Source organism: Vidua macroura, chromosome 2, assembly GCF_024509145.1.
Source record: "Vidua macroura isolate BioBank_ID:100142 chromosome 2, ASM2450914v1, whole genome shotgun sequence".
Taxonomy (NCBI): domain Eukaryota; kingdom Metazoa; phylum Chordata; class Aves; order Passeriformes; family Viduidae; genus Vidua; species Vidua macroura.
In genome coordinates, this window is record NC_071572.1 from 16,468,929 (window position 1) to 16,483,775 (window position 14,847).

A 14,847-nucleotide genomic window follows, 5' to 3' on the forward strand; every position below is an offset into this window, starting at 1 on the left:
TTGTTTCATATCTTTTTACTGCAAGAGAACCTGAACTACAGCCATAGATAGGATTGCTGAACTACAACAGCATGACTGAAGCATATCCTTACATATTCCTAACATTTAGAAAAACCAGGTTTCTCTGCATTCCCTGGCTTCAGACTCAGCTACACTGTTCTCGTCCCTCTTTGCTATTTTTCCAGCATAACTTGACAAACCATGGATGTCTGTTTTTTTTTATTTCAACCAAGACATCTCAGTTGATCTCCACTTGTTGGTTAGCAGGAAATTAATGCCAGTTTAACAAAGGTGACAATATAAAAACATCCATGAAAAAATTGCTCTGTACTTTTCTGAATTTATCCTCCAAATCTGACGTGACAATTAGGTCCACACAAAGAAATGTATTTGTGATGATGTGTGAATTTTGTGCTATGTCTTGATCCATGTCCATGTCTCTACAGATGGAATTGCATTTGGGGAAAATGTGGTCTTTAGTATATCATTTACTCCTCACAGAGGAAGGAAAAGTCATTTCAGGTGGAATCCAGGTTTCTTTGTAAAAGTAGAGCTCACCAGCTGAGGAAAACAGCCTGGCAAGGTCTAGGACAGGGACTTAACAAGCACTCTCCTCAAATACTCACAGAGCAAAGAAATCCTCCCAGCTGGCACTGGTTAGGAACCCACAAGCTGAACTCTGTGTGTAAGATCCCTTCACAAGGCTTCTTAGCAGCAGCAGCACTGGTTACAGCTGGTCCTCCACTCTGAGCCCACCCTGCTTTTTTTTTTGTTTCCTGTTTTTCCAAACAAGAGTTGAGTGTGCAAAGAATATGAGCAGTTGCTCTATGGCTGCCTGTGGGATGTGCCCATGGGGAGGACAGTGTGGGAATGCCATGGAAACTACAGTAGTTTAGCATAAGGCATTTCCCCAGAGTCCTCTGCCCCCCAGTGCAAATGAGCACATGCCCATCACCTGTCAGTTTGTGGCTGTCATCTCCCCAAGTTCTGGAAAGTTCCCCGTTCTCGTTGTTTCTAATGGTTCCCTCTGTAAACCACTCCTTCCCTTTTCCCTCATTGGCCCGGTTTCTGTTACCCATCCCTTACACCCTCTTCCCACTGGATCATTTGTACCCTAGGCACTCCTTCCCCCCCCAGTTATATACTCTGGCCCCTCCTTCCCCGGGGCTCTCTAGGAGTCTGCTTCCGTGAGTGTGGTTGTCTCCCTGCTCCCATTTCTGCCTCCCTACTCCTTTGATCAATCCTCAGTAAACCCGCTCAGATTCCAGCAGCTCAAGAGTCCTTCCGTCTTCCTGGTGGGGATTTTAATTACGCTATCCAGGCACCTGTTGACAGCCAACTGAGGGTCACCCTGTGGGACTCGGTCCGGGGTAGCCTAGAGCTGCCTTCTAGCTATGGGGTGGAAAGAGTCACTTTCTGAAGACCACCCCAAAAACACTGGAGATCTGCATTCAATTCATCCTCAGACAGCCTGAGGGAATCAAATTCATCCCTGCCTTGAAGTGGACCATGCAGGGGAGAATAGCTTCTTCTCATCACAGAGATTTTGACATTTATTTGGTGAGAAGAAAGAGGATCCAGGCACCACTTCAAAAAAATTATCTGTAAATTTCATAAAAAATCTCCATGGAGAGGGGGTTATTTTTACCTCTCTTCCTTGCCTAATTAGTATTTACTGATTACATGTGAAGTGGGACAGCTTCAAGCTTGAGAGATCCTTTCTTGGAAGTACTTTCCCACTGAGTGATTGACTGAAGCCTACATCTCTGAGAGAGGCAAGAACAAGACTTCCATCAGTTTTCCCAGGAGCAAAAGGTATGTCCTTTAAGAATCTGAGACTGGAAACCAAGGGGATGGTGTCAGTCAGTCTCAACTCCCTGGAGAAGATCTCTGTGTGCTAAACCTGCAGTGATCTTCTGTGTCTCTGCAGTGCTGTAGGTCAAGGATTTCCTGCTGGTGCACCTCACTGCTAAGTCACAGCTTTGGGCAGTGCTGTTGCCTTCTCACACAGCCTGGCAATGGGGTTTGGACTTAAAAAGGTGAAGACATCCCTCTTGATGCTCAGAGGTACTCCCTGAGCTGAGCTGCACAGCTCTTCATTGATGTCAGTCATCCCCTCAGTTGTCCCTTGGCCACATGACGGGCACCAGCTTGGCAAATGGCCTCTCCAGTGCCCAGCTTTGCTTCACTTGGGTATTCACTACAGGATCCAGCAAGGTGGCTCTTCAGGCCACATCCACATCACCTTGGTGTCTGCAGGCTGAAGCTGCCGTGGGAAACAGGGAGGCTGCTTAAACCTCCAGCTCTTGTTTTAAAGATCCACTTGTGGAGACAGAGACTCCTGGCCAGGAGCCAGGCAAACTTCTAGGAAACTGCTCTCTTCTCAATGAAGAAGGACAAAAAGACCCAGAATCCTTGCAGTCCTAAGATGCAACATCCCACCACAGGTCTTATTTTAATATGAAAGCTTTGGTCTTTATAAAATAAATGTCCCCACAGTGTAAATGGGCTCACAACCTAAATTGTTCTAGAAGTGGAAAAATGATCCCTAGGAAAATGTGCAAATGCTGTTTTGCATATTTACTAATTCAAAAGTAACAACTGGATCAACTGCATGCTGTGAGATTATTTAGCAATACTGTAATTTAAAAACCCTTATCTAATCTTGTTTAGCATAGTGGCTTTTGAGATGTACATCTGAGGTACTGACCCTCCTTACAGATGTTGCAGAAAATACTACAGCAGGCACATCAAAACCCAGAAGGATATTCATGTAAGTCAGTGGGATGCACTGTGACCTCCTGCAGTGGTTTGGCTGCACACATGCTCCTCAATGCTTGGCACTTGGGTTTGTGTGCTGGGCTTGCCAGGGATGGCCTGTGCCCACTAAGTACCTGTTTCCTCCATTAACTGGAGCCAAGTGATCATCTCACACTGCTGGCTTTAGTCTTTATTCATCTTTAAGCAGATTAATTACATCTGTGCTATCTCATTTAGATATCCAGCCACTAAGCTCTGCACATACAATGAAGCCACCATGAAGTCACTTTAATTCCAGCTGGAATAACCATATATGCTATCTGGACATGTGAAGAAATTCTTGCAGGGTTGAGGAGCTAAAGAAATGCAGCCTGATTTCCCTGGGAGTCAGCGGAGTGCTCAGATCTCCTGATGAATTCAAAGGATCTGTAGGTTCTCAGCACTTCAGAAAATCAGTTTGCACCAGATTTTTATAACAGAATGATGCCATGCTGCACTTAAAAATAAACATTTCCCCCTCCTGCCCCATCTCTGTGTCCCATTTTAACTTACTTTTTTTTTCATTTGACTTTCTCCATAACTTTCTTGGTATGAGCACAGGGAAAAAAATGCTAATTTTTAATTAGAAAATAATCTTTCAACCTACAATGTAAGCAAGGCTTTAAAACCAAGCAAAAAAAAAATGTTTGCATAGCTTGTTATCCTTAGTTAGAAAATAAATATGCAAACTATGTCACCGTATTCTTCATAAATATCTTTCAGCTATTCTTTTTAATAAAGAAAAAGATGAATTCTCATGTATTACTCTGAGTTTAAAGTAGCTCAAATGTTTGGTCTACCAACTTTGACAATGTCCCTTTAAGTTTTCTGATTTTTGTGGAGGATCTAGCCCTGGGGTTTTTTGGCTTAGACACAGTACTTGTCAAAACCCTTCAGACTCTCTTACTGAAGTGGCTGATGCTGTTCTGGAGGGTTTTTTTCTTAATATTATTCTTTTTTTCCTCAGTATGACCTTATTTCCAGTTCCAATTTCATGAGAAAATATGATTGTGTCAGAATTTTCCTTTGGAGAGAATTTTCATTTTATGGATCTGACAGATTTTCAATTTCATGCTTTGATTTGAAGTTTCTGTGATTATTTTCCTCTTTCATTTTAATGTGACAGTCTGTGAAGCTAGGGGGATCTATTCTCAAATGGTTAAAGCAAAAGGTTTTGCATCAAGAGATCTGAATTCTATTTCTGGTCTAATCTCCAGACTTGCTATGTAATTTCAGCAATATGAATGTATGAGTTTGTACGTTTGTGTGTCTGTGTGTATTTTGCTAGGTCCTGTCCTATAAATACATAAATAGGCATTTAAATAGACAACTATGGGCATAAAAGGCAGTAATAGCTACCCACCCTCTTTCAATTAATGTTTTTGAGTATTTTAAGTTTCTTGGCTGTGAAAGGAAAAAAAAAAGAATAATGCATGTAAGCATTATGGTATCAGTTACGGTACTCTCTTCAGCAGTTGAATTTTGATATATTTAAAACTAACATTGATTTGCCAAAGCTTTTCATGTCTGTGCATTCATGCAATCTCCTAAACACCATTTTATTTCAGCAAACAGGTAGGGAAGGCTGCAGGCTGTAGAGCTGAGGTGGTTGCTAGAACAAGTTTAGGCTTCCTGGTCAGTGACTGAGAGGCTCCAGCCACTGACAAATAGGTGCCTTGAGAGCAGGCAAATATTGCCAGTTTCCTGTTCATCTGATGGAGAGAAATTTAGGTGCTTCTGTTCCACAGAGCATACCTTCTTGGGAGACCTTCAAAGACATGTACTTGTCAATAGGGAAATTAGGTGGTTCTTTTAAAAAGGCTATTTTATTAGTTGCCAAAAATGTAGATGCAAATTATGTGCTTATGTTGGCTATATCTCTGCCACAGAGATGTGAATATTTGGCTTCAAGAGTCCTTCATCTGTTTCTCATCTGGTGATCATTGATATTTTTACATTTCTGTACTTATAGGTGAGGCGTTCCTCATTTATAGAGGTTATCTGAACATTAAAAAAAAAAAAAAAAAAGGCCAGTCCAAAATGGACAAAAGATCAAACTGTTGAGCACTGAAAGTACTGCTCCATGAAAATTGACAGTATTCCCATCCAGGCTTAGAAACTCTGTGCTGCTCTTGCAGGCTGTGTCTTGTATTTGTAATCAAGACCAATGCTTTCCTCTTCTAGCTGTGAAATATAACTGGGAAGGGAATGTGGAAACCCACAACTTTGCTTTCACAGTTCATCTATTTTCTCATTCATGAATTAGATGGGAACTATGGGACTGTTTACAATTTGGTTATTACCTGAAATGTGATCTGTGTAATTTGTCATAGAATTCATGTCTATTCTCTCTCAGACCAAAAACAATTTCCAAGACCATAAAAAGAGGTTTCAGTCTTGTGCCACCAGACTTGCCAGTGAGAGTCCCCACATGATGACTATCAGTTAAGTTTTCATATGATTTTCATTTTACAGGCTTTTTCTGGCAAAACAAACAAACAAACACCACCAAAACACCCCAAACCCCAAAATAACAGCAACAACAACAACAACAAAAAAAAAACCCTTAAAACAAAACTAACAAAAGATAATAAAATTCATCTACTTGAATGTTGGTGGAAAGCAGATAAAAGGAGATCTGATACTATAAAAAAGAACTTGCTATTGTCTTCAAATACCAGTATTTTATCAACTACTGCTCATTCAGATGTGATCTGTGTCACACAGAGCTTATCAGATGTGATGAATGATCTGATTCGTTTTCATTCATATTAATTTCAAGGGGAATAATAAGCATGTAAGAAGAAACATATCTCTTCTATCTCTGGCTATATACACATAAGTTTAGGCCATGGAAGAGACTGGTTCAAATCCTGTCAGGACCTGAAATCCTGAAAGGGTTTCATTCTTCATCATGTAAGTCCTTTCTGACATGTTTACACAGTGTCTGCTACAAGCAGCTGGAGCATAAATGCACATGGTGTACCATGAGAGTAATATTCTTCAGTGAAAGGCACTGCATCTAGGAAGTAATATAAGCTGAGAGGGAAATAAACTTCAGAAGAAATAAAAATTCACAGGAAAATGCTATGTTTTAACTAAGATCACATGCATTGTTTCAATAATAGTCTTTTTTAAAAAGCAGATATTAAAAATGGCTGCAACACAACTAACCTGTTGCTGATATCAGTCTCTCTGTCTCCTAAGGAGGGAGAAGATCCAGCAGCACCCTCAGCTCTTGGCAGACCCACAGAGCTATGGCAGAAGGAGCAGAGTGGCATAAGCATGGCCCTAGGGGGGGATTTTCCTAATGCTCCATTAAGGTGAGGAAGTTTACCTTCAGCTGGGAGGGGGATGCTATCTTGCTTTTGCCAAATTTGGCGCAAGATAAGGGTACAAATACAGGTAGTCATTGAGATAACATGTATCTCATGTTTTTACAGTAACTTACTGCACTGTAATTTCCTGAAAATATGCTGTGTATGGTAACCTACTTAATGATGCTACTTTATTTTTCTTGAAATATAATCTCTTTTTGGTTTTGGTTGGTTTAACAGAAGTGTGGGGAGGTAGTGAGCAGGGATGGGTTTGCAGTGGGAGAGACTTATTTATATATGTGTCCAGTACTTTTAAGAATTTATTTCATATTGCATTCTTTTTCTCAGCCAGCTATTCTCACTTCTCACTGAACTGTGCTCAAAAGGCTGGGTAAGTTGTGTGTGAAGGGACCCCCTCAGAAACACTGATGTTGCCCAGCCTTGACATGCCCCACATGTTGGAAGGTCTGGCTGCTCAGTGTGGGAGCAGCACAGCTTCCTGCAAGGGACACCCTTCCCCTCCCATAGACACAACATATTTAGTCCCATCCTATTTAGGTACAGGAAACATTTAGAGAGCCTTCTTTCCTCCTGGCAATAAAATTGCAATTTATTGGTCTCTAGTAAAACCATCACACAGTAAAATCCTTCAGCTTTTCAGTTAGAGGAATTGCAGATCAACCAGCCCTCTTTTCATATCCTCTCCAGTTCATTCCCTGTGTTTACTCATCATCATTTAAGCCTTGATGCCATTGCTTGTGGAAGGAGTTTATTTGGTTGGCTTCATAAAAAATGCACCTCTTCCAGGAAGCTCTGAAATCCCAGCCATACTGATTCCTCCTAAGCAGGAACTTCTGTGGATGAAGAATGGGGTTTTTTGCAATACCAAGGACAGACACCTTCTAGGTGCTATTAGTTTCAGAGACAGTTACTTTAAGCACCACAGGAATGCTTCTCTAATAAAGAGCATTGCAATGCTGCTGGAATGGCTGCCCATTGACAGCTTCTGACCCTTTTGGGTAGGAGTGGTATCACTTACTGCTCGCCATCAGCAAGCAGGGTGTTTGCTCTGAGGGAGCCATGTGCCCTCTCTCTATGGTCTCTGTGGAGAGATGGTCATGTGAAAGAACAAGATCTCCTTTCTGCTCCACAGAGGGATGAGAGTCAGGGCCACAGCAGCTTTTTGTGATGGGATGCTAAGGCGTGGTACTGTGAGCCTGGAATGTGCACAGGGTTATGAGAGAGTATTAGGTCTGTCACAACAGTGCTGGGGCACAGCCCCTGAAGGTGTGGGGCAAACTGTCCTGTTAGCAGTGGCCAGCTTTCCTCTTGAAACTTATTTCAGATGGTGTCTGGGGTGGATCTCAGCATGAACTACTATGTTGGCAGTGTGGGGAACTGATTTGATAGCACAAATGTACCTCATGTTGTTGGGATGAATCATCTTGTGGAGGTGTTTGTGGCTCCAGGTCCAATAAAGAGAGCTGAGGCAGCCTGGCAGAGCTCTGCACCCTGCTTTCAGACTGCTAGGTCTGGAAGAGAGGAGCCCCACTGGTGTCTCAACCCTTTCCAGCCTCCACAGGTTTGATTTCTCCCCTATTTTACTGTGTCTGCTGGGACACAAGCCAAAGCCACACGGAGCTGGATCTGTTCCTGATGTTCTTCATGTTCCCACTGTTCATCTCTAAGGCTTTGGGTTGGCCCTTCAGAGGAGCTGAGGCCAGCAGGGAAATTTGGAGCTTGATCAGCTTCCTGAAGCAGGGGGGAGTTTAGATTCAGCGGGTTGTTTCAATCACATCCCCACCAATATTTGCTAGAATAATAAAAACTCATTTCTTTCCATTAGCTCAACTTGGATTTGCTGTGTTGGTGGTCTCTTTTCCTCTATTTTCTTTAAGTGTTTCTCTATAAACTTAAAACAAGTTTCCTAGATTTGCTGAGTGATTCCGTGACATTTCCTGACTGCTGTCTTTCATGTCTGCTTTGCCTCTTCCTCCCTGTCCTGCAAGGATCTTTAACACAACCCTCTGAACCCACACAGCCCCAGTCCTTCAGTCTTCCCTTCATAATGCACTGAAACAGGCTGAAGTAGGCTTGATTATTTGACAGAGTAAAGCTAAAGGGTGTCTCTCTGCTGCTCCAAGGGAAAAATCCCTTTCCCTAACACTCAGCTCTGATTTACAGCTCATGTTCTACGTGACCATCAGATCCAGCTCCCTGTCACCTCTCCCCTCTTGTTAGTTTGCTGTTTTCCAGACAGTGGCTCATGATGTCTGTCCTGAGGTACCTCACAAACTAGGAAACTCGTTGTGTCACTCTGATGGGTGGCGTTAGAGGTGGGAAATGGTGGCTTCCCCCTGCCCCAAGCCTGGGTGGAGGCATGCCTGCTGTTCAGAGTGCAGGGTGCAGATCCCTCCAGAACACAGGGCTTACTCTCCAGAAAGGTCCATGCAACCTCTTCTCCCATCCTGGATAACGGTGACTTACCTTTCTGCATCCTTTTACTGCTCTCAGATGGAATGAATGCCCTTTCTTAACCTTGCAGGAATGTGAGTGCCTACTGACTAGAGGGGATGTACAAAACATGTCAGCCTGTACATAATACCCCGTGAAAGTGCTTACCTGGAGACACTGGGGCATGAAGACTACAGTGTGCTGCTGGGGAGTGGGAATATTTATTGGTGGCTTTAGACCTGACAATCTTTTCTGGCTGTCAGAGTGGCAGGGAATAGAGGCAGAGACAGATTTGTGTTTCACTCCTGTTTAACTACCAGGAATTTATTGTTCAATCATTAACATCATAGAACCTCCTTCCTCCAAAAGCTGCAATTATTAGAGGGGAAGGAAAGCCCTTTCTGCTCTTTCCTTGTTTCCTCTAAAAAAACCTAAAAAGCCCAAGCTACATATCCTGTGGAGTGTTTGTTTTGTTTTAAAAGTCTTTGCAACAAGATGGAAAAAAGTGTCAGAAAAAACGCAGCGGTTGCTTTGTGTTTTTCCTTGTTTCATTGTGTTCCAGCTGACCAGCTGCAAACTTTTTTCATGCCTTTATTGTTGTTTTTACTGTCAGTGGTTTTACTGCTTGATTTCTAATCAGACATTTCTTGCAGGTGTACCTCCAGTGGTAAATCAAGGCTGCCCTTGGTTCTTTGATCCGGGTTTTCAAATAACGAAACCGAGCGCTTATCTCTCCCTTTTATCCAGATGGCTGTGTACTTTGCCAGTGCTAATGAGTGCGGTCTCACAGCACCGAGGAGACAAGCTGTAGGTAACTATTGTCCCCATTTAAACAGAGGTACAGAAGGCTCTCCCAGCACAGCAGTGGTGCAGCCAGAGCAGCACACCCAGCTCCGGCTGCCAGCACGGCCTCTCTAAACTGACTCCCCCTACTTTAACAGTGACACAGGGAGAGCAATAGGAAGCCCTGGCAGGTGCCATTGTTCCTTTGTAGATAGAAAGACTGGTCATAATAATGAGAACACATGATGAAGAAGCATGCTTCATCTGTAAAGCACTTTTCAAAAGTAGTTCTGTAACTTCCCAGGTACACACTTTGCCCTGTGATCCCTGCTCAGCTTACTGAAACTGCTTATCTGCTTTGCTCTTAATAATTACTGCCAGAGCTCAGGACATTTTCCTCCTGGGAACTAAGGGTGTTCATGAGACAATGAGGGCAAGTCAAAAAAGAAAAAGGACTACAACATCTCCCATCTCCATCTCATTGTTCCCATCCTGCTGTAGAGCCCATGGACAAGCCTGGTGCACAGCAGATCTCACAGCTTCACAGCTGGAGACACAGAGGGCTTGAAAGGGATGATCCATTTGAGGCTGCAGGGCAAACCAATAGGAAAAGTAGCTGTGTTGCTGACAGGAATGGGCAATTTTGGTGTAGCTGCCCAAGCTTGCCCACTGAAATGCGACCTCATGAGAAATGACACAAAAGTTGGCTTTTAGTGGTCGTATAATCTAGTAGCTGTTTCATATCCACTGCTGGCATATTTCTCCATACCTTCCAGAACTTATAATTCAAATTTTAAGAAATGAAAGGTTGTATACTCCTTGTTATGGTGCAAACTGTGTCCAGATATAGCTTAATGTGCAGATGTGATTTTAGCTGGAGGTATGGTTTCACAAGGCACCCCAAGCTGAATGACTAACTCACAGGTCTGCTGTTTTACTGCTCCAAATTGGCTTATCTTACAATCAGGCTTATCAGACAACCAGACTTCATCTGGAGTGCCAGAGCTGGTGCAAGGAGAGTCAGGGAGGTGGGGAGTGGGTAGTGAAGACTGGAGTCTGGAGAAGAGCATAGAGGGGATCCAGGATGGAGCAGAACAGGCTCTCCCCTCCTGTAGCAGCAGGCAGCTTCTGGTTCAGCTCATCCATCACCAAGCCCTTACTGACCAGAGAGAGATCTGATCACAGCAGTGTCTGGACAACTGAGTCACCTCTACAGCTGTAGGGGGAAAGCTTCTGAAGGATCTCATGACAAGCTCATTGCTCCAGGATACCATGGTGAGGACTCAAAAGAGACCTGCAAGAGAGGTGTCAGCTTGGGAGAAAACAAAGGCAGCTCTGCTACCAAGATCCTGCAACAGCAATTAGTATTATAGGTTGGTTTTGTACTCCCACAACAAGGAATGCAAGTTTTAATAAATACACTATAAAAAGTAGGAAAAATAAGGGAAAGAAAATATGCATTCATGAGCCATGCTGGTTCAATAATGTAATAAATACTTAATGGATAATGATTCCAAAACAAAACCAAACTGAACAGTATTGCAGAAAGGTGGGAGAAAATGCAAGCACAACTGAAACAAACTGGAAGATGGTGAAATTCTTAATGAGGTCTGAAGAGAGGAAGGTAAAGAGAGGAGCTGGTCAGAAATTTCTGCAGACTCTCCCTCTAGAATATCTCATAAAACCCCACATAGCTCAAATTAATTTACTCCAAGACATCCATTGTAAAGACAAACCTATTATTAATGGGGAATTTTCCTGATATGAAAGGCAATATGAATTTGATCTTGTTCTTGCCATACGTTTTCTGAAATGACAGCTAAAGATGGCTGAATTGCCTCCAAGTGCTAGACAGTGGTTACTGACTAAGGAGCTTTTTTTTAATTGAGAAAATTATTATGTTCCTTTCCATGATAATAAAATTCTTCATAACCCTCATTAAAAATTCTAAGACTTCCCAGGTATCTGCTGTGCCCTGCCAGGAACGTCGTGCTCTCCTGGAGTTCAGGCAAACCCAAGTAATGTGTAGAGATGTCTGTGTATTTTCAACATCTTTGCAATCCTCCTTTAAGAACTTGTGATTTGAATAAGCCCAGGAGTGTCCTGATGCTTCTGAGCTGATTCTTATGCTGCTAATCTTTGCTCCACTATTTTTAGATAATTTTCCAATCTGCTTGCTTTTCAGTTACAAACTTGCTCAAAGTGACGGCTTATTTATGTGGTCCGGGAGCGTTTGCTGTTTGCCTCAGCCTGTCAGTCTGAGCTCTGCAAACGCTTCCTGACAGAAGTAAGCTCCAGTTCCCCTTATCCTTGGCTCCCTGCTGTAGGAGAGGTCTCCATGGGGCACCTTACCGTGGGGTGCAGGAGGAGGGCAGAGTCCAGACCCCTCTCACTCCCACTATGTGTCCCTGCTGCCTGCCAGTAAAAGATAATCAATAAATAGTATTCTTCATGGTTTCAAATATTCAGAGGGAGTGAATGATCCTACGGGAGTGTGAATACATTGTCAGCATACAGCAGTGCCCCCAGCCATGGCTGCAGGAGAGCCCTGTGGTACATGACAGGGGCAGGGAAGGTGCCCTGGAACACTTACAAGCTTTGTTTCACTATGTGTCACCCAAAGAGAGGCACACAAGTGAAGCCAGAGGGTCTTTGAGCCAGACCCCCTCAAGCCCATGTTTGTACAGATGTGCAGTGATCCGCAGCAAGGAGCAGGGTAAAAAATTATAACTTGTTTCCAAATCTGTTTTACTCCTGCCTGCCTTTAAATAGCAGCAAACCAAAGACTGACTGTTGGAACTCGGTGGGTGCAGGAGCCAGGCTGCTGCATCCTGGCTACCTGGTCCCATGGATGCTTTGGTGGCAGCATGGAACCTACTTCTGCTCCCAGATGAAATAAAAACCTCCTCAAGAGCAGTGAGATAACCTGCTGCTGTCCCTTAAGGGACAGAGAGGGGGCTTGAGCCATGAGGGGATGTCTCCATGTCTGTTGTCCTTTTCACCATCTGAAGTGCTCCAGATCAAGAAATGAAGACTTAATACATTCAAAGCTTTATTACAATAAATGGATGGATTCAGAGCTGCCTTCTGTGTCTGAAGAATAGGCTCCTCAGGCTGCAGCCACTCAGTGGGAGCTGCCAGTGGTGAGTGACATCTGCGTTGGCACTGCAAAGCAAGACTGCCATTCTGCTGTGAAAAAAAGCAACATTTCTTTATGCAGGCAGGCAAGTTTCACCTTGACTTAAACTAGGACAACTCATGCAATGTTTGCTGTAGGAAATACAGTGAAAACAAACCTGTGATGGCAGAGAGATGGGCTGGATTGTTTTTGCCTTCATCTCTGAGTCTATAAAAGTGAGGAAATCTCACTTAGGGTCATATCTGAGCATCTCTGTGGATATTCACAAATCTGTCAGGTTTTGCTCAAAAACAGCCCTGAGCTGTTCAGATGAGACAGTTCAAAGCCACCCTCCTTCTCTGCTGAAGGAGCTGAGAAGCAGCGGAGGGTCAGGGGAGCGTGTTTCAGCTACAGTGCAGCAGTTTGTATTTCACACTCCCATGCAAACTGTGTGGGTTTGCACTTTTAGGAAATGGGGCTGCCCTCGAGGAAGAAAGAGAGGTTTATCTGAGCTGATGCTGTGAACAGCACTTGGCTGCTATAGCTGCCACTTTTACTTAAGGCCAACATGAGCTCACGTGCTTTACACAACTGCAGATGCTGTGAGTGCTGCAAAAATTCAGCAACTGCTGACAATATATCTACAGATGAGCCCAAACCAAAGCAATTCCTTGAAACTTGAACACTGAACTTCACTGGAATGCCAACTGCTATTTACATAGGGTACAGGCAGAATCTTAAATCTCAAGATTCTTACAGCTAAAGTCTTCCTTAAAAATAGATCCAAAGTAGCCAGCTCAAACCCATTAGTAATTTGTTTATTTTGGGTTTCTTTCTTCATATTTGTGACTCAACAACCTGGCAGCAAAAGGCCTCAGTTATTCTCATTATACAGGGCAGTGTGTTTAAAGAAATTGGACCCAATTACGTTGGTTGTGTTTATCTTGCCAAACTATCTCTTCCAGCAAAGAATTACGTAGCCAATACAGTTTCTAAGTGATAAATATCTCTAATTTCCTTCCAAACAAGTGCTTTTTGCCCAGAGAAGACTGGCCAGAGCAGCAGGTAGGTGAGGCCATCTCCATCCTCTGTGCCAGCAGCCACCCCTGTCCCTTGGCAGACTGCCTTGGGCACCTGTCTCCATTGAGGGTGCCCAGGCCACTTCTTGCCTGGGGTCCCTGGTGCTGAGAGAGTTATACAGCAAGGGCTCACCACCCACTGAGACGTGACCTGCACTTGGCTGGTGCAGCCTTGGCTGGTGCAGCCTCTGGGAGCCCCAGTTTCACAGCTGGTGAAGCAGAGAGGATAGAGCTTGGTTCACCTTTAGGACTGCTGCATACTACAGTAAAAGAAGTCCCAGAGCAGATCATGTGATAAGAAAAATTTGTCTGTCTGTGGCATTATCACTTGTCTGTGCTGCATGCAGGTATGCCCTGACTGAGAACAGGAGCCAGCAAGGATATTTGAAAACCTCAGTATGGTAAAAGCACATGCCAGTGCTAAATTTACCATACCAGGTCATGGCAGTGCAGCAAATCCCTTCAACCACACACAACAGGTTGAAAGGCTAAACAACTATTTCTTGGTGCATCCTCAATGTTTTCATGTGCTTATACAAGGGCTTAAACTTCACAGATTAAGCTGCTCACTGGAGAACACAGACTTGCAAGAAAGTTTACTGCAGACCCTCTTCGTTCCCATATCCCCTCTGATCAGACCTTAAAACCTCCTTGCTCTTCCCCTGGAAGCCCATTTACCACCTCACCAGTCTGCTCTCCCTGCTCAAGTACCTGCTGCTGTCTGCCCTCCCCTGCATGGCACGGAGTCTGCCTCAGGGCTTTATTCCAGCAACAATGCTTCTGGAAAATTGGTTGATCTGGGAAGTGCACATGTAAATATCCTCCAGAGAGCAGAAATGTTTTATTTCAAACCATGAACTTGGATTTAGAGAAGCTGGGTGACACCTGATAAGATGGAAATTTGTAGAAATGGATATGTGTTTTTAAAGCCCATAGAAGCTGTTGGCATAGTTATTTCCATAACCCTATTTTTGGGTTCATTCCTCTCTTTAGGAAGGGAGTCCTATTGAAAAAGAAAATTAGAAGAGGTCAGCTTAGCTTTGCTCCCCAAGTACCCAAAATACCTAACTCCCCAAGTACCCAAAATACCTAACTAGTTTTCAGGAGGTGATGGTAATGTTGGAAAGGGTAGTCTTTGATAGGAAGAAAAAATAAGGACCATGAGAAATGATGCCATCAACAGGGTCGTTAAAGAGTCAAAGAAAAAAACAGGAATGTAGAGAACTGCAGAGAACCACTGCTGTCAGTGGTCCTTCCCCTTCCCTTTCCCCTTCCCCTTCCCCTTCCCCTTCCCTTC